Genomic DNA, 25,590 nt, shown 5'->3' with positions numbered 1-25,590 from the left:
CCACCGCGCCCAGCCTATTCCATTCTTTTAATGACACCCATGTTCACATCTCTCTCTCTCTCTCTCTGTCACACACACACTTACAACACAAATGCAAAGCAATGACCACATTTGTTGAAAAGCAAAATAATATTCTGCAAGAAATGCAATTCCCAAATTTCTGAGAGATGAAATTTCAAGTAAGAATGAAACAGAAGAAAAAAAAGACATTATTGCTTTGGGATAGATTACTCTGGTCTTTAAAATATTTACTATAAAGCTACATTTTACAACTCTCAATAAATTAAACGAAGCGTGTGTGTGTGTGAGTCAAACCTCACCCACATATAAACAAAGACCATTAACCATTATATACTTAAAAAACTGGGCCTAAGCACAAACTGAGCCCACAAAATAGATTTTGAATTTTAATTTTTCATCTTTTCTTCCTTTCTAAAATGAAGTGTTAAATAGGTTATACATCATATTTTATTTTAAAAAACACATGTGGTCTGTCTTTTCAAAATATTTTTTAAAATAATAATACATCTATCTATCTATCTATCTATCTATCTATCTATCTATCTAGAGACGGAGTCTCGCTCTGCCACCCAGGCTAGAGTGCAGTGGCGTGATCTCGGCTCCCTGCACCTCTGCCTCCCGGGTTCAAGCGATTCTTCTGCCTCCTCAGCCTCCTGAGTAGCTGGGACTACAGGCACATGCCACCACGCCCAGCTAATTTTTGTATTTTTAGTAGAGACAGGGTGTCACCATATTGGTCAGGCTGGTCGCGAACTCCTGACATCGTGATCTGCCCGCCTCAGCCTCCCAAAGTATAAAATAGTAATTTATACATCAGAATACTGCTGGGATCTGTGTGCCATCTAGTGGCAGTTAGTTTCTTTCAAATAACCCACACCTCAAGGAAAAGTAACAGCCCACTGGAATTAAAGAACTAAAAAGTTGGGCAGAACCATACCTGCCTCAGTCCAGGTCCCCCACAGATCTCCTGACTTCCCTTCCCTACCCATGTGTTTCCTTTCTCTCCAAACTCCTTCTCCTGTGAGATGCCTCTCATGCCTCACCCAGGAGATGTACTCGTATAGCTTACGGGAAAATGAGTTCTCTGGAGAAGGGAGCTGGAACGTGAAGGATTAACTGGCTCCCTGCCACTGAGATGCCCCCTGAGCACAGAAAAGGCCCAACAGTTCACCTCCCGCTGGTAGATGCCAGCATCTAATGATGACCCTCAGAGCTCCCCATCACTACTATCCCTTCATTCCCATCAACAAGCACTTGTAATTGCTCACAGTCCCCCATCTGATCCTTCTGCTGTGGGTCAGCTCAATAAAGAACACCCCCCAAAACATCTGCAGGCCAGCTAGGTAAACAAGCTCCTCCTGACTTCCCCATCTGTGTACTGCTCCTCACTGCCAGGGTGCTGAAACAGACCCTTGCCTAACTGGCTCCTCAAATGTGTTTTGGTTTCCAGCTTTCTATAACACATAATAGCCACCATTCAGGAAACAATTAAGGGCCAGACACTGCTCTAGGCAATTCAAAGACATTATTGCTAATCCTTTAACAATATGAAAGAACAGACATGATCATCCCACTCTCCCCTACCGCCCTCCCCGGCCCCATTTTACAGGTAAGAAGCTGAGATTTCCACATTTAACTAACTTGAGCAAGAATTCCCGACCAGGAAGAGGCAGAGGCAACATTCAAACATAGTTCCGGCTCTCAAGACCAACTATTTCTGAGATACTTAGGGAAGAGTAAACCTCTAAACAGCAAAAATCAAGAAAAAATTTCTCTCTCTAAAAGGACGGAACCCAGGAGGAGAGTAAAATTTCCTTAAATTTGTTTTCATCATCAGGCTACTCTTTACAAACAATAAAGTTGAGGGTCAGAGAATACGTATGGCATACTAATAATAGCTAACACTTAAATGGTGATTACTTTGTGCCAGGTATAAGTGTGTTACACACATCTGGTTCTAGACCTCATTTTTAACCCAAAGCTACTGTCTCTCAATACTACTTAACTGGATCATACTTTGAAGTATATCCTTAATAGAGATTTAAAAGTTGAGTGAGCTGTACAAAATGGTTTCTTGAGCCTCTACTAACTTAAAAGCTCTGTGGGGTTCTATGTCCAGATGACCCAGTTCGTACACAGCAAAGTTCAGACTCAGAACCCAAATTTTGTGATCCCTTATTTTCCCTTTTCCACTCTCCATGCTATCTCTCATCATAGCAAATCAAGGTGAGATAAACTGGTATTTTATGTTTGCACATTTATTCCTCCCCCCCATACATATATAAGAAATGAAACAACAAATGTCAAGTTTTTGCCATTCCTTTAGAACAGTGGTTTTCAAAATATGAATCAGAACTCATAACTGGGTCATGAAATCAACCAGTTTTTTGTTTTTTTGTTTGTTTTTTGTTTTTTAAGAGATGGGGTCTCGCCCTGTTGCCCAGGCTGGAAACAAGTGGCACAATCACAGCTCACTGCAGCCTCAAACTCTTGTGTTCAAGTGATCCTCCCACCTAAGTCTCTGGAGTAGCTGGGATTATACATTCTTGCCAAATCTGGCCCAATCAGCATTTTTTAATAAAATAAATGCAACAGAGATATGTGGTATGGGTACTGATTTGTGAAACTTTTGTTTCAATTATATATATGTAATTGTATGTGTGTATGAGTCACAGTCTAAAAGCTTGAACTCATTGCTTTAGAGGTCAACACCATAGTGTTTCAAAATAGTGCTACTATTATTGTTGTAGAACAATAAATGCCACACATCTGCCCAAGCAGTATCTCCAGTCATGTGTTCCATCTTTGACAGAGAAAGTGCTTCGCTGCCTTGCAATGTATCCTGGCAAAGAACAACCCAGAACGTAACATCGAGGTTAACTTGATTCTCCTAAGGAACATGTAGTCACATTTCAAGGACCTGGCAGCCAAGGTGGCTCTTAAATGGCTCAGGTCAAGAAAGGCATGAAACTGCCTTATTTTTACCTATCATGCAGACTCTGGGTTTCAGAATACATACGGCAGCTAATTCCTACCATAGAAAAAGGGAGCGAGCAAAAGGATGTTTGTTTTTGCCAAATGGCCCAATTCTCTTCGCTTATTTGTTCTCAAAAGTGAAAACTACAATAAATAAGAGTCTTTGTGAAAAAAAAAAATTCAGTATCCACCTTGGCCAGGAAAGTCAGATGGCAAAAAAGTGCTCACATTTGTTCTTTCACAGTTCTGTCCTTCCCACCTATAGCAGATAAGTGATTGGACAGTTGGACAGTTACATAGTCTGAATTGATGAACATAAAAATTTCCTGTTAAAATAAATAAACAAGAGTCTAATTTGGGCTTACAAAGCAATAGTCATGTTTTCATGGCCTTCAAAACACAAGAGACTATCTCATGTCTCTTTCCATTAAACAGACCAACCAGCAATCCACCATATCAAAATGTAAAAGTGAGGCATCTACAGCAGGCTGAACATTTACCAGAAGGTATCTGGTATGACACAAAAATAGGTGCCGGGTGCTACAAAAATCATGTATCATCTCTCATTTTAATATGTACAATACATACAAATTAATAGGAAATCTGCAGCCAACATTCCAAATCAAAATAACATCAACACAAAATGAGCAGTGGCATCAGGAATGGTCATTGTTGTTGAAAAACCATTGCTAAGACACAAGCAACAGCTAGAAAGCAATGAAGGAGGAAAGAAAATATAATAAAGCAGTTAAAAATTAATCAATAAAGGATCTGCTCCAAGATAAAACAAGAATTCCAATAAGTATTGGAATACTATTAAGTATTCAGTTAGTACTAAAGTTAGTACTTTAGTTAGTGCAATGGAGAAGTATCCACATTCTAAGAAGACAGGAATGTAAGTTGTACCATTACTTTGCTTCAGCTCATTCTAAGTAAAATACTCCCTGAACCTCTCCCAAACCTTCTTGCCAATTTCTGAACAAACGAATGACCTCTTCTAAAAACTTCTCTTGGATAAAATTAGTACAAAGATAAAAAACTACTTATGGAGAAAATGAGGAAGGATGAAATAAGATACTGTTTTCAGATGAGCACAACAGAAATCCTACCAGTACCTGGAGAGCCTCTGGGCTTATCAGATGGTGTGGACTCGCTTTTCATTAGCTCCCTTTTGTGGTGCCTACACGGAGAGTGCCTCAGGGATTTTTTCAAGTGCAAAGAGATGTTCATTACTGATAAAGCCCAGAAAATGAACAAAGAAATTTTTAAATTTGAGCAGTTTCAAGATTTGGGTGAACTTCCATAAGGGTTTATAGCATGTTTGGTTATTTCATTAGACCACTATTACTGCAATAAAATAAGAATACATAAAACGTCAGCTTATAAGGCCCATGAGAAACTGAATTTCCTTCTGCAAGGAATACAGACTGAACAGCAAAAGTCCAGGCTTTATTCTCCAACTCAGATATTTAAAGTCCCACTGCTTGTTTTTTTGTTTTGTTTTGTTTTGAGATGGAGTTTTGCTCTTGTTGCCCAGGCTGGAGTGCAGTGGCACCATCTCAGCTCACTGCAACCTCTGCCTCCCGGGTTCAAGCAATTCACCTGCCTCAGCCTCCTGAGTAGCTGGGATTACAGGCGCACGCCACCACGCCCAGCTAAGTTTTTATATTTTTAGTAGAGACGGGTTTTCATCATGTTGGCCAGGCTGGTCTCGAACTCCTGACCTTAGGTGATCCACCTGCCTCGGCCTCCCAAAGTGCAGGACAGGCGTGAGCCACTGCACCTGGCCCCACTGCTTGTTTTCTACAAAAATTTTAATACTTTAAATTGTTTGTTCACAGATTGCATATATAACTTCAAAAATAACCCTGCAGAAAGCAGTGCTAAGCGGGCAGAGCTGACATTCGCCAACTGTAATATGTTTTTAATGCTGTTATATGATTTCTTGCTGTGCATTTATGCAAAAGCCTAGCTGCTCTCATTCAGCAGGTGGCAGCAGACGCTGTAAGAGTGGCTGTGGAGTTCCACCATTTGCCAGCTCGGCAGATCCATCACTGCTGCAGGCAGCTCTGGAGCCACAGGTGGCAGACCTTGGCGATATAACATGGCACTGTGTGGGCACCAGGCCATCTGTCACTGTCAGACTGCTGGGTCCCATTTTGTACATGGTTTCTGCTATTGGGCTAAAAAAAGGTTCACACAATTATGTGATGGATTTGTGTCCATTAAGGCAAAACAAATTACTTGCCCCCATGATTTAAATTGGTTTTCAGAATGGTCTATAAGTTCTCACAGGTTAAAGAGAATTGAATGTGCATAAGGTGATTCAAAACCTGACAACAGATGGCACTGGGCAATGCCTCCTCCTGGACCAGCAAAGGGCTTTACAGGCAACACTTTAGCCCAAGTGTGCTGGCATGCTTGGTCCCTTCAGGGGCATGCCATTACAGCTGTGATATAACTCCATCTGCACCTTTGCCTTCTGGGAAAGCCACAGGCCTTAGAGACACTAACGTAAGTCTATCCAAATGCCTTTTGCAGACCCTACCTATTACCACCCCTCCACCTCCCAAAAAAGAAAAAAAAAATTATCACACAACAAAAACCCAACTTCAAAGATTTAAGCATTGGGTAAAAAAATAAATAAATAAAATAAGAGGTGGGATTCACCATGACCCAGAGGGGAAAGCTACAGGGAAAGTCATCTGCAATAATGGGGACATGCCATTCCTGTGGTGGGGTACTGAGGAGACCAGAGATGCATGACACATCTCCCTTGTCAACACAATGTAGGCACATAACTACTAGATGGCTCTTCTGATACCTACACCACGGTATCAAGCTGGGGCTGCTAGCGCATCTGTTGCTGCACTTGGGGAGGAAGGCCAAGGTTAAGGGCATTCCTATGATGGCCATTTAAATCTCCGTGCTACTACTGCAAAGCCAGTTCTGCCCCCTTTCAGGGGCCCTGGGGCATTTCTGTTATTTGCACTTCTCTCTCTGGTCATCCCAGGAAGCAGTCCTTCCAGCTCAGTTACTAAAGGGCTCTGAGACTCCGTATGGAGTGGAAACAAGTTAAGGGCATAATATAAATGATGGCCACCCAGGCACTAATGGAAAAAATGCTTCTCAGCAGAACCTCCCTCTTCTCCAAAATCCAGCAAAGCCCTATGCTACCCTTTTAGGGTTGTAGAAGCAACTTTCCTTTGGAAGTCACAAGACGGATAGGGAAAGGAATTGACTGCTCTGTACTGCTACTTTACCACCTCCAGAAAATCAGGCCAGAGCCCGTGTCCTAGTGAGAAGGGCCGTGATGCAGCAGGATGTGCCAGGCTGTGGTGGAAGGGCCTCTGCTGGCCATCCTCTCTCTCCTCTCCTGGGAGGGTAGGGGAAGCAGGACCGACAGAAGTCAAGTGGGGGAGGGAGAGCAGCCAGCCAACTGCTGTCAGACTGCTGAGGTAACCCCAGGAGAGAAAGCAGGGATAACTGTGAACATTTTATCCCCTTCCCTCAACCACTCCATAAAGGTTAGGGCTAAACTTTGGAGACACAAGAAAAGAGAGGATTCGGAGGAGAAAATGGTTCAATCTAGCTTCGCAAATGGAATATTAACAGTGTGTCACAGTATGTCTGGCTTCAAAGAGCAGCAGCAGAGCCCTCTCCTCACCCAAGGTATAAATAGATCTAAAAAATATTAATCTCATAGTCACACTAAGGTGATGGGCAAGATAAGATAAGGAAGATACATTCAGGGATGACAAAAAATGTTTCAATATGTCTTTAGGGAACTGATTTCCACCTTGGAAATGCATTAATCCACATCCAAAGGACTCTGGATGCTAAAACCGCACTGCAGTATAAAATGGGAATGCATCAGTAATGGCCTTTATCATGACCAGCATTCCTTCCCACAGCTCCCGAAACCCACCCTACAGGAACCCACTAAAGCAATTCTTTACTATTTAAAGCACACACACAGATCCCCAGCTTTGTCATATCTAGTGTCTTTTTCCCTTTGGAAAAAAGAAACAAAAGCAAGATTTGGGGACCACAAGCAGGAAAGGATAGCAGAGGGTGTGTCTCGCAGTCTGTCAGGTAGGAGCTGAGCAGCTTTGCCAGGCTGGTTTCTACAGCGCTCAGGATTAAGCCTCGAGTTCTACTTAGCAAGCACAAGGAGCGCTGTTAGTCAGGACAATGTTTGGGAACCAAGTCTCACATTTCCCTGCTGGTATACAGTGTCAGTCATTTACACTGCAGTTGAAAATCACAGCTCCTCCTGCTATGCAGCAATGCTTATGCTGATGGGATTGGAGCACCAATCATCACAGATCTGTCACAGAAAAGGGAGCTCTGGTTTTGCTGCAGTTTCTTCTTATTCATTCTTTCTTCAAAAATGGATTTGTTTGGAGACTACTAAAACAAACAAACCTTCCCTTTTGTAATTTCACATTCTCTTAAATGGAATTCGTCAAGGTATTCCTTTGTTAACAGTATTGGTGATTTCACACTCTCTAAAACCTTAATTAAGTTTGGAAACATTGTGACTTTACCCTGTCAGAGCTGAGGAATACTGCAGAATGCAACACTCACCACTATCACCACAGGTATGGAAAACTGGAAACACTGCTTAGCTGGAGTGGCAAATACAGGCAACAGAAAGAGAGATGGTAAGACCATTATTCAAATACAAATTGCCTGAAACTGACAGGGAGCTAAAACCTTTCACCTAGCTCATCCTTACTGGGAGGAGAAAGGGAGACTCTGCCCTGCAGGACCCCTCACACCGAGAGTTAAAGAGGTCGTGACCCGCTGAAAGGACATGTCAGAATGCCTGGCTCCATCCTAGCTTACAGCGCATGAATTTAACAACTCTGCCCATCCCAGGAGATTTCACCGTTCATGCCGAGCCAACACAATGGATCCAAAAGCTCAACTTGCAAGATAGAGTTTATTTTTAAATGTTTGTTTATAAATGCTTATCATCTTCAACATAGGCCCAGGAAGACTCCAAGCACAGCTCAGTAAGTAATTTCTGGCACAGCTGAAAAGGAACATCTCTGTGAGTTAGGTTGCTAAGGCAAAGACAAGACAGACTTTGCTGAAAGCTCAATCCATTAGATCAATCAGTCACCAGCAAGCTGGCAGAGAAAGAAATGGAGTCAGATACAGACAGAGACACAGCGCAGCACAGATTAGGAGTCAGGTGGTCCAGATTTAGGGCAAAATCAACTGCTTTCCAGATGTATGACCTTGAGAAAGTTATTTAACTGCAGTTAAGCCTTCCTTTACTTAACTATATAACATGAGCTGATTGCACTAAACCCTAAGGCCAGCACCAGAACTCCAACTTCATGAGAGGTGGGAACAGGTGAGAAATCAACACTGTCATTACCACTACGACTACTGTTCACGTGCAAAATAATCCATACCTTGAACCACAAAAGAAAGAAAATAAGCTTTGTTTTTGAAGGTGGCCAAAATACATATTTTATATATAAAATAACTAAAACCCACAAAGAGCTAGAATGAAAACCACAGACAAATAACATAGTTTCGTAGGAATGCTACTTCACCTCACCATAAAGGAGAAGCATACTGTCCTTTGTTTTCTAAAAATTCACCCTATGTTGGAAGGAGTAAATTTTTATGCTAAAAAAGAAAAAGAAAGCATAAGGCAAGGCATTTCAGAAGTATTAATACAAAGTACTTTAAATTCTATTTTAACCACACTTGCCATCAATTTCTTAGAAGGAACATTTGAAGCCATCTACATATAAGTGCTAATTAAATCTTTACTTCGAAAATCTCAAAATTTTTATCTTCTAACAATAAAAAGTGGCTGTAAATAGGCAAGGCAGTGCTCCTAAAGGTGTCTTCAAACTTAATTTAAAGAAAATAATTCGTGCGGTCCACCCCTTATCACAGTGTTCCTGGTGACGCCATTTTACTCCTTCCTCTCTGCCATCTTAGTACCACGGAACGTTTACTAGCGAGCTGGCTGACATGCTTGCTTATCCACATTACAGTACTGCCAGAGCAGTCAAAGGTTTGATACAAATACATTTTTTGTTGCAAAAAGAACCAATCCCTGACTCTTCACTATCAGCCAGGCTAAAATTTCATGAGAAAACTGAAGAGTTTCCAGATTGAAGAGGTTCAGGAATCCCCTACAAGTACCAGAAAGGAGAGCCTCTTCCGAGCAGCCAAACTTGAGTAGACCATGGTGGAGGCAAAGAAAATAGGAAGAAACTGGGTCTCTCCCACCTCCCCCAGGATACTTAATACCTAGCCTTACTGTAAAGCCAGCAAAAGGAAAAAAGACCAGGATCTTCAACCAAGTTTTACTGTAAAAATTTCAAAGGGAGGCTTTGTGACACCCCCCATGTCATCCAACCAAACATTTTATGCAAGCAAATCTGCAGTTAAAATGGAGTTCTAATTTGCTGACCTAAAACTCTTTCATTTCAAGGTGCAAGCCTCATAAAAACCAAAGGAAAAGAATCCCTTTGCATTCTACCATATATTTAAACATGTTAAATGCTGTCCCCATAATTAAAAAATTATGCTGAGATCTAGGCTCTTATTCCGTAAGTTAATATTTGCACCACAGATTTATGGATCTTGTAGGATTCTAACCAGGGCTTACAACAACCGAACCTTCCTATGTCAATGAAAAGGCTGATGTGAAGAAAATCATTTTCTCCCTAGTCTCCAACATCTATTAATTGGAGAAGACAGCACTCAGTGAGTAGGATAAACAGGAGTAGGATAAACAGATACCCAGTTCTGTGAAGCTTCAACTCCTGAAACAGCTAATAAAGCATGTTGAGCAAATTCTTCATGGTAAAGTTTACTATAAAATACACGCACTATAAATTCTTCAGGGTTTAAAAGATAAAAATTCTTCAGCCTTTAAAAGAAACACACATCAAAGTTAAAATCCACTTGTTTCCTCTTAGTAACAGTATAAAGGAACAAAGAAATAAGCCGGGTCAAATCCAATTAATTTTAAGAATCAAGATTTATAAGCTTACAATTACAAACAAGAGTTTTACACAAGCAGCTTTGAAGTCACAACTATTAATTAAGTAGAAAGCACTAAAAATTATCCCCATGAGTGAGAGTGAAAGCCTCAATCTATTGATCTTTGAAAACAAAAATCTTGTTTTGTCAAAACATTTGTTTCTTGTGTATTTTAATCAGCTATTACAGGTCATTAACCCGGAAGCATTTTCATAAAAAACAAGAGCAAAAATAAGACACTAAAATTAAAATCCAGCAATTCTTTTCAGGAATGGAAAACAGACTGCTTTTAAAAGACAGTGAAAAGAAACCTGAACTCTTTTAGATTTACCATATTCAGATTTCTTTTTCCTCTCAAGTGTCATTTCCATTCATGACTAGTGATAAATTCATACTTCTCATTAACTTAAATTACTGATGAATAATTAAAATCATGTGCTAAAATCACTCACAAAACCTATATTTTAAGCATATATATCACACCTGGTTTTTGAGAAATACATAAAAATAAAATCCAAGAACCTCTGCGTTACACTTTTCATATTTGCAGCGTTCATTTAAAAGTCTATTTTGCACATTCAACCAAAAGCAAATTTTCAACCTCTCCCCGCTATATGAGTACAAGAAATACTTACTGTAGACAAAAGAATTCCATTTTCTTTCTGGGAATATTCTCCACCTTCCTAAAGAACTCTTCTATACAATGTGCAAATTCATTTTCGTAGTTTTACAGTAACAAAGCTCCTGTGCCATGGAACCTAATGTAAATGAAATGGCCTTGCAGCTGCCTTCAGAATACAGCTCACCTCGACCATGATACAGCTAATTGTTAAAAATGGTGGCTGAGACATTTTCCATACATTAAATTAAGGAGCTCTGATGAAGGCGCTGGCATCCACCCACTTCAGACAAAGGAAAATAATTTGCAACTGTACCAAGGCATGGATAATTGAGTCATCTCCCATACAGGGTCAGTGTTAGAGGTTTCCTCCATCTTTACAAAATGCAAACCACATCTCATTGTCTCATCTCAGAAATCGATTCTTTGCAATGCTGCACTGGGTCAGAGTTTCAAAGGAATCTTAGTCATGGGTAAATCCAGAACTCCAATGCCAAGAGGAGCCGAATTCTCACAGTTCCTCTCCCTCTGCTGAGCAGCTCTCCTCTATTCCCCAATTGAGAGCTCCTCAAGTCTTCCTATTGTTAAGAGTAAAGAAAGTCCCCACACCTCCAAAAGGAAATAAACCCCTCAACTAGGGTGAACAATTTCCAAGTACATGCTTCAGAAAGAGGTCCAGACCCCACAGGTCCCACAATACAAATACATTCCTTAGGATAAAAAGCCATATGCATCATCATATTTTGTTGTTGCTTTTAAGGGAAGACAACAAACAAGCTGCTTTTTAATGCCGAATTAAATGTATTGTATCTTTGATATTAATCAAGGAATTAAAAGTATTGCAGGCAACATTTATAATTCTATCACCCTCCAGATAATGCTTACATGACTTAGGAAGTTTTCATTTCACTTATACAAATTATATTCTCTAGCCAAAAATTTGAAATATACTTAAATGACTCCTATTATCTCTTTTGAGGCTGAATTTAAGAAATAAAAAAGAACCATCTCAATTTATATTGCCAATATTTAGTAAATACTCAGGAATCCTCCTCTTTGGTGTTACTGTTTAGTTCTTCTCATTTCAAGCCTTATGCTAAAACATTTCCTGTGATAGTTCAAAAAATCTCTAATAGTACTTTTTCCCTAACCACCAAATATAAAGGACTGAATTCCTAAAGAATCCTACACACACACACACACACACACAAACACACACACACACTCACTCACTCTCACCTGCAATCCCAAAGAAGGATCTGGTTTTAGCAAATAAAATAAATTCTATTTTCATATTCCACCTCATACAAGAATTCTACACTTCACATGTATCTCCTTTAAAAATCCTAAAGACCACACTACTTGCTACTTAAAGAAGTTCACAAAAATCCCAATAACCAACTATTTAAATATTTAAGCAAATGCTGCCCCACCCAATACATTTTTAAAAGAAAAATATTAGAATGGCAAGATACAAATCTGAACAATTCTCAGAAGAATCAAGTACTTCTTCTCTCAAATGAGTTAACTGCTTCCAAATTTATCTCAAATTTTCAAACAAACCAAGACCTTGTCTTTCAGAGGCACTGCAACAACATGCTGCCACTCTATTTACCAGAGTGCATTTGTCTTAATTTCTTTACAAAACACAGCCAATCCTACCTGCAGCTCTCAAATTTAAGGAGTTACAGAACGGTCGATGCTGTCGATCACTGCAGCTCTTCCATACCTTCTTATATGAGATGAGCTCTGTCGGAACCAGTGCTCAAGTTTTTCCCACCCCAAACTGCCTGAATTGAGGGATGGGGGTGGGGAGAAGGACAGAGAGAAGAGAAAAAGAGAGAAAGAAGAAAAAGGAAAAGAACAACCCCTCTGCAAGTGCTGATGTGACTGAAGCACTAAAGAGTCAAATTAAACAATGAGATTGCAGGGTCCCTTTAAAAAGGGTGCACCGCAGCCCCCGGAGCACAGCATTCGTTGTGCTCTACACAAATTCAGAGAAGTCAGCCATCAGTTTGAAAGCACAAACTGATGGGAGTAACAGTTTATAGGTTACAGAAGGGTATTTTATTGTTAACGGACTGTACCAAGTTAAGATTTAAGAGGGGGAGAGACAACATGTAGGCAAGGAATGCTATGATACTTTTTTTCCCCAACCCAAACCACTGCAATTACTCTGATGTGAATTTTTGATGACTTCCGACATCTTGCATGGTTAATAATCGCTTCAGCTGTCATGTTTGGTTAATGTGGAAAATGCATTTGCTGCATTGTGATGCAGTGCTGTGGCCACAGATTGTAACACCAGTTGTGAAGCTGGTCCCTTAACTGAGCAGCAGGAATTTGCACATGCCATGATGCTAAAATAAATGGTAGTTAAAAGATTTTATACAGCAGCAGACAGATTCTGCCATTTTAGTCTACAGTATGTGTAGATACAACATACAGAAGCATCTCGGATCATTGTGCCCTTGTCAATTGTACTGTCCTTCAAGCAGAACAGTAAATTCGCCATCTTAAATGTTTGGCCTCTTAGTAGTTAAAAGATTTTGATACTGTTTAAATAACTATTCAGATTAATTATAGCTTTGAAAAGAACAGAGGTTATTTGCATTTCAGGAATATACAGCCAATGAAACTGTCACTGACACAGGAAAATGCAGACCTTTTATTAACATATGCTCAGCTCAACTGTCACTTCTTTGTACAACATTTAGGGGAAAATATATGATGTGTAAGTAATGAATATTCCCATTCTACTGCAATGATTTTTAAAAGTGCTCCTCAGGAAGGGATTTTTTTCCTCCATGTTTTAACATATAACCTGAAAATTAAAGACTACATTAAAATATTATCATGTTTTTCACTGTCAAAAAAGGAAATTCAGTGCAGCAAACAACTGTACAATTATAGGAAAGCTTGTGAAAAAGCAAAGATAGAGCCACGCTAAGACCAAGGCACCAGATGATTAAAGTCAGGCTGGTCAGGTGATGGGTCATCATCATGGTGCAGACTGCAAAAGGAAAATAGAACGATTCTCTCCTCAAAAACAAAAACCACAAACCCTAAGACTGCAATCTGTTGGTTGCAAAACCAACATCTATACTGCAGAACCTGAAAGACACACAATATTTGCCAATTTCATGATGTATTTTTATATAAATATTAACTTGGCTATTTAGCATACAGAATTTGACTACTGACGGTTCTTACTCTTCTACCATCATCATTTTTGTATTTTAAGAAGCAAAACCAACTTACATTGTTCCTTTAAAAGAATAAATATAATGAACTTATTTCTTACATCAGAACTTTTGCCAATTAAATAAATACCCAGAGTTGAGATGTTTCAGACATTTCTGCCTTACAAAAGCAAACAAAAAACCCCAACTAAACTAAAAAGAATGAACATAGGAACACACTGGTGTCTGAACAGTGAATAACAATGAAAGAACTTATGTTACTAGCATAAAAATCAACTCATGATTTCCTTTGTTTTATTCATTGTGATAACACCAAATGCATAATTTGGAGGTGCATGTGTTAACAAGCACTGTAAAGCTGAAGAGCTTTCTAGTTTTCTTACTCTAACTTAAAATTAACTGCACCAACAGTGCTATGTGGTGCCACAGCAGATGTCACAGTAGTTGTAGCTAACATTCAACAATCAAGCTTTTTTTGTTCCAGACCCAATACAAGGTACCACTAACAGCTGAGAAAACTGCACAAGGAAGGAGGGAGAAACGTGTGTGTTGAGGGTAGCTTTGAAATTAACCAGGCTCAGCTTATGCTCCAATTACTGAACAAAAGACAATCCTGGGGGACCTCTCTCTGAACCAGTGCAAGAAGCAAACTCTTTTGTTTCTGATCAAATAAATACTGTACTGGAGCATGGTGGATATACAGCAATAGGAGTCTCTGCCTAGGGATGAAAAGAACCCAAAGACCCAAGTGTGGTTAAAGTCAAACTATATCACGGATGTAAAACCTGTTCCCAAGGGATACATCTGAGGTTCACTACAGGGGAGTAAGAAAACCCTCTTTATTTACTGAAAAAAACCTCACCGAGTCAGTTAAGACGTTTTTCCTCTTTAGTATTGCCAACAAATAAATTGAGAGGGTATTTCTTTATGCTAGAATAAATTCTAAATCAGCTCAGCCCCTTCTTCCTCCATCTACGAGTATCCCAAGGAAACTAGATAAGTGGCTGGCTTGGAGTTGCAAGATATGCTGGCTGGAAAGGACCTCTGAGCAGAAGTGTTAACTATCCTGCCTTCAGACCCCAGATGCCTGAATAGGTAAGGAGGTCACAACAAAAATGCTACAAAGAAGCCACCTTACAAAGGAGGTGCTTCTCTACTTATTTGTCACTAACTGAACATAAAGTGATCTATTCCTAAATTTGGTAGTCCATTGTTTAATTTTGTATTCTGGCTTTACATAACCCTAGACACCAAAAACTAAAGCAAAAAGAAAAGGGTTAAAAACTAACGGGTCCGTGCAGAGACACACATAGGCTCAAAATAAAAGGATGGAGGAAGATCTACCAAGCAAATGGAAAACAAAAAAAGGCAGGGGTTGCAATCCTAGTCTCTGATAAAACAGACTTTAAACCAACAAAGATCAAAAGAGACAAAGAAGGCCATTACATAATGGTAAAGGGATTAATTCAACAAGAAGAACTAACTATCCTAAATATATATGCACCCAATACAGGAGCACCCAGATTCATAAAGCAAGTCCTGAGTGACCTACAAAGAGACTTAGACTCCCACACATTAATAATGGGAGACTTTAACACCCCACTGTCAACATTAGACAGATCAACGAGACAGAAAGTCAACAAGGATACCCAGGAATTGAACTCAGCTCTGCACCAAGCAGACCTAATAGACATCTACAGAACTCTCCACCCCAAATCAACAGAATATACATTTTTTTCAGCACCACACCACACCTATTCCAAAATTGACCATATACTTGGAAGTAAAGCTCTCCTCAATAAATGTAAAAGAACAGAAATTATAACAAACTATCTCTCAGATCACAGTGCAATCAAGCTAGAACTCAGGATTAAGAATCTCACTCAAAACCGCTCAACTATGTGGAAACTGAACAACCTGCTCCTGAATGACTACTGGGTACATAACGAAATGAAGGCAGAAATAAAGATGTTCTTTGAAACCAACGAGAACCAAGACACAACATACCAGAATCTCTGGGATGCATTCAAAGCAGTGTGTAGAGGGAAATTTATAGCACTAAATGCCCACAAGAGAAAGCAGGAAAGATCCAAAATTGACACCCTAACATCACAATTAAAAGAACTAGAAAAGCAAGAGCAAACACATTCAAAAGCTAGCAGAAGGCAAGAAATAACTAAAATCAGAGCAGAACTGAAGGAAATAGAGAAACAAAAAACCCTTCAAAAAATTAATGAATCCAGGAGCTGGTTTTTTGAAAGGATCAACAAAATTGATAGACCGCTAGCAAGATTAATAAAGAAAAAAAGAGAGAAGAATCAAATAGACGCAATAAAAAATGATAAAGGGGATATCACCACCGATCCCACAGAAATACAAACTACCATCAGAGAATATTACAAACACCTCTACGCAAATAAACTACAAAATCTAGAAGAAATGGATAAATTCCTCAACACATACACCCTCCCAAGACTAAACCAGGAAGAAGTTGAATCTCTGAATACACCAATAACAGGAGCTGAAATTGTGGCAATAATCAATAGCTTACCAACCAAAAAAAGTCCAGGACCAGATGGGTTCACAGCCGAATTCTACCAGAGGTACAAGGAGGAGCTGGTACCATTCCTTCTGAAACTATTCCAATCAATAGAAAAAGAGGGAATCCTCCCTAACTCATTTCATGAGGCCAGCATCATCCTGATACCAAAGCCTGGCAGAGACACAACAAAAAAAGAGAATTTTAGACCAATATCCTTGATGAACATTGATGCAAAAATCCTCAATAAAATACTGGCAAACAGAATCCAGCAGCATATCAAAAAGCTTATCCACCATGACCAAGTGGGCTTCATCCCTGGGATGCAAGGCTGGTTCAATATACGCAAATCAATAAATGTAATCCAGCATATAAACAGAACCAAAGACAAAAACCACATGATTATCTCAATAGATGCAGAAAAGGCCTTTGACAAAATTCAACAACCCTTCATGCTAAAAACTCTCAATAAATTAGGTATTGATGGGATGTATCTCAAAATAATAAGAGCTATTTATGACAAACCCACAGCCAATATCATACTGAATGGGCAAAAACTGGAAGCATTCCCTTTGAAAACTGGCACAAGACAGGGATGCCCTCTCTCACCACTTCTATTCAACATAGTGTTGGAAGTTCTGGCCAGGGCAATTAGGCAGGAGAAGGAAATCAAGGGTATTCAATTAGGAAAAGAGGAAGTCAAATTGTCCCTGTTTGCAGATGACATGATAGTATATCTAGAAAACCCCACTGTCTCAGCCCAAAATCTCCTTAAGCTGATAAGCAACTTCAGCAAAGTCTCAGGATACAAAATCAACGTACAAAAATCACAGGCATTCTTATACATCAATAACAGACAAACAGAGAGCCAAATCATGAGTGAACTCCCATTCACAATTGCTTCAAAGAGAATAAAATACCTAGGAATCCAACTTACAAGGGATGTGAAGGACCTCTTCAAGGAGAACTACAAACCACTGCTCAAGGAAATAAAAGAGGATACAAACAAATGGAAGAACATTCCATGCTCATGGGTAGGAAGAATCAATATTATGAAAATGGCCATCCTTCCCAAGGTAATTTACAGATTCAATGCCATCCCCATCAAGCTACCAATGACTTTCTTCACAGAATTGGAAAAAACTACTTTAAAGTTCATATGGAACCAAAAAAGAGCCCGCATCGCCAAGTCAATCCTAAGCCAAAAGAACAAAGCTGGAGGCATCACGCTACCTGACTTCAAACTATACTACAAGGCTACAGTAACCAAAACAGCATGGTACTGGTACCAAAACAGAGATATAGATCAATGGAACAGAACAGAGCCGTCAGAAATAACGCCACATATCTACAACTATCTGATCTTTGACAAACCTGACAAAAACAAGAAATGGGGAAAGGATTCCCTATTTAATAAATGGTGCTGGGAAAACTGGCTAGCCATATGCAGAAAGCTGAAACTGGATCCCTTCCTTACACCTTATACAAAAATCAATTCAAGATGGATTAAAGACTTAAATGTTAGACCTAAAACCATAAAAACCCTAGAAGAAAACCTAGGCATTACCATTCAGGACATAGGCATGGGCAAGGACTTCATGTCTAAAACACCAAAAGCAATGGCAACAAAAGCCAAAATTGACAAATGGGATCTAATTAAACTCAAGAGCTTCTGCACAGCAAAGGAAACTACCATCAGAGTGAACAGGCAACCTACAAAATGGGAGAAAATTTTCGCAACCTACTCATCTGACAAAGGGCTAATATCCAGAATCTACAATGAACTCCAACAAATTTACAAGAAAAAAACAAACAACCCCATCAAAAAGTGGGCAAAGGACATGAACAGACACTTCTCAAAAGAAGACATTTATGCAGCCAAAAAACACATGAAAAAATGCTCACCATCACTGGCCATCAGAGAAATGCAAATCAAAACCACAATGAGATACCATCTCACACCAGTTAGAATGGCAATCATTAAAAAGTCAGGAAACAACAGGTGCTGGAGAGGATGTGGAGAAATAGGAACACTTTTACACTGTTGGTGGGACTGTAAACTAGTTCAACCCTTGTGGAAGTCAGTGTGGCGATTCCTCAGGGATCTAGAACTAGAAATTCCATTCGACCCAGCCATCCCATTACTGGGTATATACCCAAAGGACTATAAATCATGCTGCTATAAAGACACATGCACACGTATGTTTATTGCAGCATTATTCACAATAGCAAAGACTTGGAACCAACCCAAATGTCCAACAATGATAGACTGGATTAAGAAAATGTGGCACATATACACCATGGAATACTACGCAGCCATAAAAAATGATGAGTTCATGTCCTTTGTAGGGACATGGATGAAACTGGAAATCATCATTCTCAGTAAACTATCACATGAACAAAAAACCAAACACCGCATATTCTCACTCATAGGTGGGAACTGAACAATGAGAACACATTGACACAGGAAGGGGAACATCACACTTCGGGGACTGTTGTGGGGTGGGGGGAGGGGGGAGGGATAGCATTGGGAGATATACCTAATGCTAGATGACGAGTTAATGGGTGCAGCGCACCAGCATGGCACATGTATACATATGTAACTTACCTGCACATTGCGCACATGTAACATAAAACCTAAAGTATAATAATAAAAAAAAAAAAAAACAAAAAACTAACGGGTCCAGCATTCATCAATATAAGGGATTAAAGTGGGCTCACTTAAACAAATGTAGAGATTACAGTCTAGAAAAGGGAGCTATTGAACTTTTGTGGTTCAAGTAGAACTATAATAATTGCCAGGTAAAATAATATTCAAGTGAACAACTGTAGAGCTCTACAGTACAGTGACCATATATAGGACTTCACCCAGAAAAACTTTTACAGATACTTGGGCTCTGCTCTGTCTTCTGCCAGGTTCTCCAGGCTGCTGGGAAGATCAATAGTACTGGTGGGTAAGTGCTTTTAAGAGTAAAGAAGGAAGCCAGGTGAGGCTGGGTGATGACTCCCTCTATGAGCAAACTCCCAGCTTTCTGAGATATAGCTGGGATAGCTGGGTCCCTGCTCCCTTTCCACCCCACCACTACCAACCTCCTCCTGGCTTCTTCTCCTCACTGAGACCGTGGCCCTTTGCCTCCTGCTAAACATTTCTCCTATTACACATTCATTTCTACTGCCACAATTCTTCTCTCCAGGCCTGTGGCTCTTGAAAATTCTGTATGGAGCTGTTTTCTGAGCAATTTTCTTACCCCATCTCCAAATGCTTCAGGAGCATTTCCACAGTGATAGCTTACCAGAACATCAGAAACGGAAATGAAATCTCAACTCTCAATCTAGTTAATCTTCCAATTCCTTAGCCTCAACAAAAAGCACCCATCCTTCTCCTTGCCCCAAACCTCACGTAATTTCTGAACATCCTTCTTAAGCCCATCAGGCACCACATGTGGCAGATGTTTTATCCCAAATGTCCTTCACACATCTTTTTCCTCTGTTTTCTCAGCTTCCACATTGGTCCTGGCTGTTGTCACCTCAAAGCTGTATTACTACAATTGCCTCTGAATGTCATCTAGCAGCTATCCTTCCACTGGCCAAACCAACTTCCATAAGCACTGCCATGCCCTCCCTCTTCTCAACATTTACCTGCTCCGAAACTTTCAACACCTACCACCTACACTCCACTGCCTGGCAGTCACTCCTTCCATGTTTGACTGCCCTTCCCTGACAGATTTTACTTCTTAGCACATAACTTCCATTTCTTACCTCCCTGACTTTGGTCAGGTTATTACTCTTCTTTCACTTCCTGCAAGCTAAACCCATTTCATTTTTCAAGGCCAATCTGTTCCAGGGAGTCTTTCCCAACTACCCCAGAATTCACTTGTTATTAACCGCTTCCATGCCTCTGAATTCCCATGGCATTTAGAATCCTGTGTCACTCTCATTCAGTCTGTCTGTCACTTTTCACAGCTTGGACAGTTTGATCTTGCAGGAATGTCGGTGTTGGCTCTCCAGATAGAAGACAAACTTCCAGAGGGCAGCATCCAGAATTTGTATTTATTCGAATTATCTCCATAGTGTTGTCCTTAATGGGCACTGAACAAAACCACTTCTTAACTTTTATTAGTGTCTACTAGGCCCTGCCCAGGTAGATGCAGGCAGTTATACTTAAAGGGGAGCTAAATATTACTTTTGCTTGTTCTTTCAAATCTTTCCAGCTCCCTGAGATAATTCCAGCCTTAGGTGGTAAGATACTAAGGCGGTTCTTGGCCAATGTGCCAAGGCACTAAGCTCTTCTTTGTGACTAAGCATCATTACCAACAGTATTCAATTCCCAAAGTTGGCTTCCTCATTATATGCAACTAGATCCACGGAAGTTCGGGGAAAATGAGACGGCCTGACCCAAAGTCAGTGGCATAGCATTCACAGCTCATCTGTCCTTACTAGTCAGCTGAGAATGAAAAAGCAATCTGCTAATTTATTGCAGACATTTCATCCTGAATATTATTTTAAGTGAGGAACACCAGATTTAGGCAGTCAATAAAAAAAGAGAAGATTTCTGCACAGCCTTATTTAGCACTAAAACAAATTACAGTTCATTCTCTCTTGCTGATACACAAACTAGACTCCCCAGGGGTCAAGAAACAACAGGGAAAAGTAAGCTTTCCCGGCTAATAAGTTCCTGCTGCCCCAGAGTGGTAGTTCTGCCTTTGATATGACTATAAACCAAAAGGGTGAGAGCAGGGTTTATAAGTGGGCCAGATACGAAATGCACCTCGGTGAAAGAAATTTCAGAAGTAAGATTTCCATTTTAAGTGTGTTTTCAAGTAGTTCCCCAATAAAAGCAATTATTAATGGGAAGAGGCTAAAATGGGAAGAGGAAGTATAGTCCTCGATATTTCTCCAGGGCAATTCACTACAGTTTTAAGCAGCCTCCCAGATTTCTAAAAATCAAAATGGGAAAGGCTCTTTTCCTATCAGTCTGTCTCTGTTTCTGTCACACACACACACACACACACACACACACACACACACACAAGCTCACTCTCTCTCTCTCTCTCTCAGCATCTATTAAGCGTTGGTATTTAGACAGAGGGAACAAATGAGACTTTCAGCAAGAACTTGTAGAATATGTGAAGAAGTTCTACCACAGTAAAAAATAAATGAAATAATAAGATATATGTTCATTGGATTCATAGCCACAAAATTCCAGGCACAGAGAGACTCAAACTCAGGTTCTGGCCCAGGTCCTGGCTTTGGGCCCAAGACCTGGCTTTCTTGTTTCTTTACAGAGAGAGCTCTTGGCACAGCACTATGGGACACGTACTGAGAAAAATTGCATGGGTGCCTGCTAGAGCCCCAGATTTCATGGAATTTTAAGTCATTACATGGGCGATGGTGGTGGTTGCACAAGAACGGCTTCTAGCTTGTTAATTCTTGTTACCAATGTACTTTTCACAACAGATGTATTTCTTGCCAGGTTGATTGTAAATAGAATTCTTTTAAACAAATTCTATTTTAAATTCAGCAGGGAAGCTGTTATTTGAAGGAACACTAAAGCTGAACACTGTCCCAAGGTTTCTTTTACAAATCTAGATATTCAGATTTGGATTTGCTTATTAAAAGCAGAGTCCATCATAATTTTACTATTATGTTAAAGAAAAGACACTAAAACCTTAATTTTTATATAGTTTTTGCAAATATTTATTATTTGTGCTACTATCTGGAAAACAGTGATATGGCCAGATACTGGTAAGAAAAATACAAAATAAAAGACCCCTCAACAGAAAGAAAAGGATTATTAAAATTATCCAACCCTCAACGATTTAAACAAGGGGGAAAAACTGTATTTCTTTCATTATCAGGTTATAATTTTACTTTACACACTGACATAAATAAAATGTAGCTTTCTCAAAGTTTTCTACGAAGAAAACTTAAAGGCAAAATTCTATTTTTTCATCAATCCCTATTATAAAATTGAAAATAGCATTCCTCAAAGCAATAAAAAAAATCTGGCACCAACAAATAAAAGTATATTCAAGGATATAAACTTTAAGAAAAAAAAAACTATAAAATAGCCAGAGTAAAAATGATGAGAAATGACAGTAAAATGAATTTGAAACAGCAACTACGGTGACGACCTGTGGGATACTGGTCCTACATGAAGGATGAGAGAGGTGAGGGGGCCCCTGCCTTTCTTCACCCCTACTTCAGGTCAGGATAGACAACCATGGCAAGGGAGGGGTGGCCTTGTCTATGGGGCCCTATAAAATACAGGGTTGGGCTTTCATCGCTGTACCTGTGCCCTCCTCATCTCAAAATAGGGGCACGAGGATCTGCAATTCTAAAATTTTTTTTGGAAAAACAGGCTGATTTTAAAATCTGCTTTCCCCATATTGTTCTCTCCATCAGCCTTCCAGCAGGGATGCACAAATGGTTTTAAAAACAATGGTCCAGTTTTATTAACATGCTTCTTAACACTATGTCCTCCAGAAAACTACTGAGGAGACCAAAACGTTTCCAGTTCTACTACTTTGCCATCTCACACCCTTAAGATACTGGAGCATTTTAAGTAGCCAGTTTCCCTCAGGAAAACCTACAACATTGAAACTGTAGTAAGAATGGGGACTATGTTATATCTACTTAGAGTGCTTAACACAGCATCATGCACAGAGTAAGTGCTCAACATGACTGATTAACCTATAAATTGCTGAATATTATTATTCAGAAGTTCTAGAAATGTCTACATAACTCCAGATGGTCATCAGCCTTTTCCAACTGTAGTGTTTCCTGGCAAACTATCATTTAGCATTTAATCTGGTGAAGTGTTCCTATGAAGCTACCTACACATTATTAGAACTTAATTCGGGCTGGGCGCGGTGGCTCACATCTGATCTCTGCACTTTAGGAGGCCAAGGTAGGTGGATCGCTTGAGCTCAGAAGTTTGAGACCAACCTGGGTAACATGGTGAAACCCCATCTCTAGCAAAAATACAAAAAATTAGCCAGGCATGGTGGCATGCGCCTGTAGTCCCAGCTACTCGGGAGGTTGAGGTGGGAGGATCACTTGACCCTGGGAGGTGGAGGTTGCAATGAGCAGAGATCGCACCACTGCAGTCCAGCCTGGGCAACAGAGCGAGACTCTGTCTCAAAAAAAAAAAAAAAAAAACCTTAATCTGGTGACTGATAGGACTACCCACATATGATTTCTAAAATCAAGCAGTGATCAAGTCCAGTGGAAAGCATACTAAAGCTAGAGTCAGAACAACTGGGCTCTAGGTAACCAAATCATTCACCTCATGCCTCAGTTTCTTCATCTGCAAAATGAGAAAATACCACCACACCAGGATAAAGTAAGAGCACTGCATGTATTTTCAACTATCTATACAATAGGATTCTCTTCAAAGCCAAGAGAAGCCATTTCAAATGATTTCTAAAACACAGGCAGCACATTTTAATACATTTTTCAAATATGCAGACTGATTTAGACATTTCCAAAGAAATACTTGTTCTGCTTCTCTGCTTTCTCTCACGGCATCTGTTGTTACTAGCAGCTAAGGAAAAGTAAAATCTAATGTCATTAACAGCAGACCCAAGATCCCTAGTACACATTTAATGGTGGGGGTGGGGGGCATACAGAGAGAAGCAAATGAAAAGGTGAACAAAATGAGAATGAGAGGAGCTGAGAGAAAGGCAGAGAAATCAGGTTAATGAATAAAAACAAGTCCATCTTTCATCTCTCCTGGCTCCTACTGATGGCAGACGGTGTATTTAATCTGCTGAGAGACCAGATTTAAGGCCTCCTTTTGGCATAGTCCAACCATGAATTATTAACATTTGCAGAAGCAACAGCACATCCGCTCACAGTAATCAGAGAGGATAATGATGATTAACTAAGATGGGATTATTAATCCTCCCACTTCCCTTTCCCATGTCTCCCTCTCTTCTTTATTCTCCTCTGGGCTCTGACTACTTTTTAGGTAGTATATTTTGAGCTACAGCCTTAATATCAGATTCAATACCTCTATGATGAAAACAATTATAACTGACAAATTATAAGTCATAAGTTTTTAAATATATATGTTTTAAACATATATTATATTGAACACTATGTCCTTGATGAAGCAAAGATAAAAACAAAGGTGGTTATAAATTCTTTATGGACTCAAACACTTAAAAGATAAATACACTGCTTTGCAGGCTGCTTTGTTTACAGTTTGTTTAGTGAAAATTCAGTATTAGTCCACAGGTGGACTGAGTTTAAAAGTTGGCAGAGACACCTAGAAAAGCAGGTTTACCTACAGTAGACTTCTGTTATCACTTAATTCAGTAGATCTCAAGCTGGAGTACTTGTTAAAACACAGACTCTGGGTCGCACCCTCAGAGATTTGGATTCAACAGGTCTGCGGGGAGCCTGAGAATCACATTTCTTAAAAGTTCCCAGGTGATGCTGATGCTGCTGGTCTGAGCGCCACACTCTAGAATCACTGACCAAAAGGCTTTTCTCTGGTTGCCAAAGGTGTTCAGGGCAGGAGAGGAATGGAGGAGGAAATTAAACCCAACCTGAGCTAGAAAGTTAATACAAAGACAGAGATGAGATCAGTGGCTCCTTCCCCTTCCTAACCCGCAAGGAAAAGCCTAGATGCCTGAAAGGCTCTGCAATGCGTTTGTTGCTCGAAAATAAAACCCATCCCATAACACTGCCCCATTCTCAAAAAAGAAAGTAGAATGAATAGTTAACAAATAGTGAAAAGCATATATGAGGTTGGGAGGTAGATTAATTTACAACTTCATTTCAGAAACACAAGAAATGCAACCAAACGCCTTCTTTTCCTTGGTCAGTTTCTTCCCTGTTCTCCCCCTACTTAGATTTGGCTTTAATGTATAATCAATCATCTAATAATAAATAAGTTGCAACTCTCACCTCAAACCTTGGCTTACTAAGTACTTGTGAGGAAAAACCAATTCAAACTGTGTCTACTCTGCTCTCACCACACAATGACAATCAACACAGAAGACTTCCTTTTGGGTTTTTATGGAGGCTTCCTTATGTAGGCATGCCTGATTAAACCACTGGCCACTGGTGATCAACTTAAACCTTCAGATCCTCTCTCTTCCCAGAAGGCTGGAGGAAACAGGGTCCAAGACCAAATACATATTTCGCACTATCACAGTACTGTAACAGAAAACTCTTACAGGCCCTCAATACCAAGCTGA

The 25,590-nt window shown here is 39.8% G+C and overlaps 1 protein-coding gene across 5 annotated transcripts in view; it reads right to left on the bottom strand.

Moving 5' to 3' along the window:
- The window catches only part of NUP93 (nucleoporin 93), a 118,855-nt gene that overhangs the window by 49,298 nt on the left and 43,967 nt on the right, over positions 1 to 25,590 (bottom strand). The window contains exon 1 of one of the 5 annotated variants that reach the window (XM_063655173.1): positions 12,302 to 12,639. The exons of the other annotated variants lie outside the window; for them this stretch is intronic. The gene's annotated coding sequence lies outside the window, so the exon portion shown is untranslated. Of the gene's footprint in view, positions 1 to 12,301; positions 12,640 to 25,590 lie in introns of those variants that run through there. 5 annotated transcript variants of the gene reach the window in all.

This window comes from Pongo pygmaeus, chromosome 18 (genome assembly GCF_028885625.2).
Source record: "Pongo pygmaeus isolate AG05252 chromosome 18, NHGRI_mPonPyg2-v2.0_pri, whole genome shotgun sequence".
Lineage (NCBI taxonomy): Eukaryota > Metazoa > Chordata > Mammalia > Primates > Hominidae > Pongo > Pongo pygmaeus.
The sequence above is the reverse complement of the archived record's forward strand: the minus strand, read 5'-3'. Positions and strand labels throughout refer to the sequence as shown.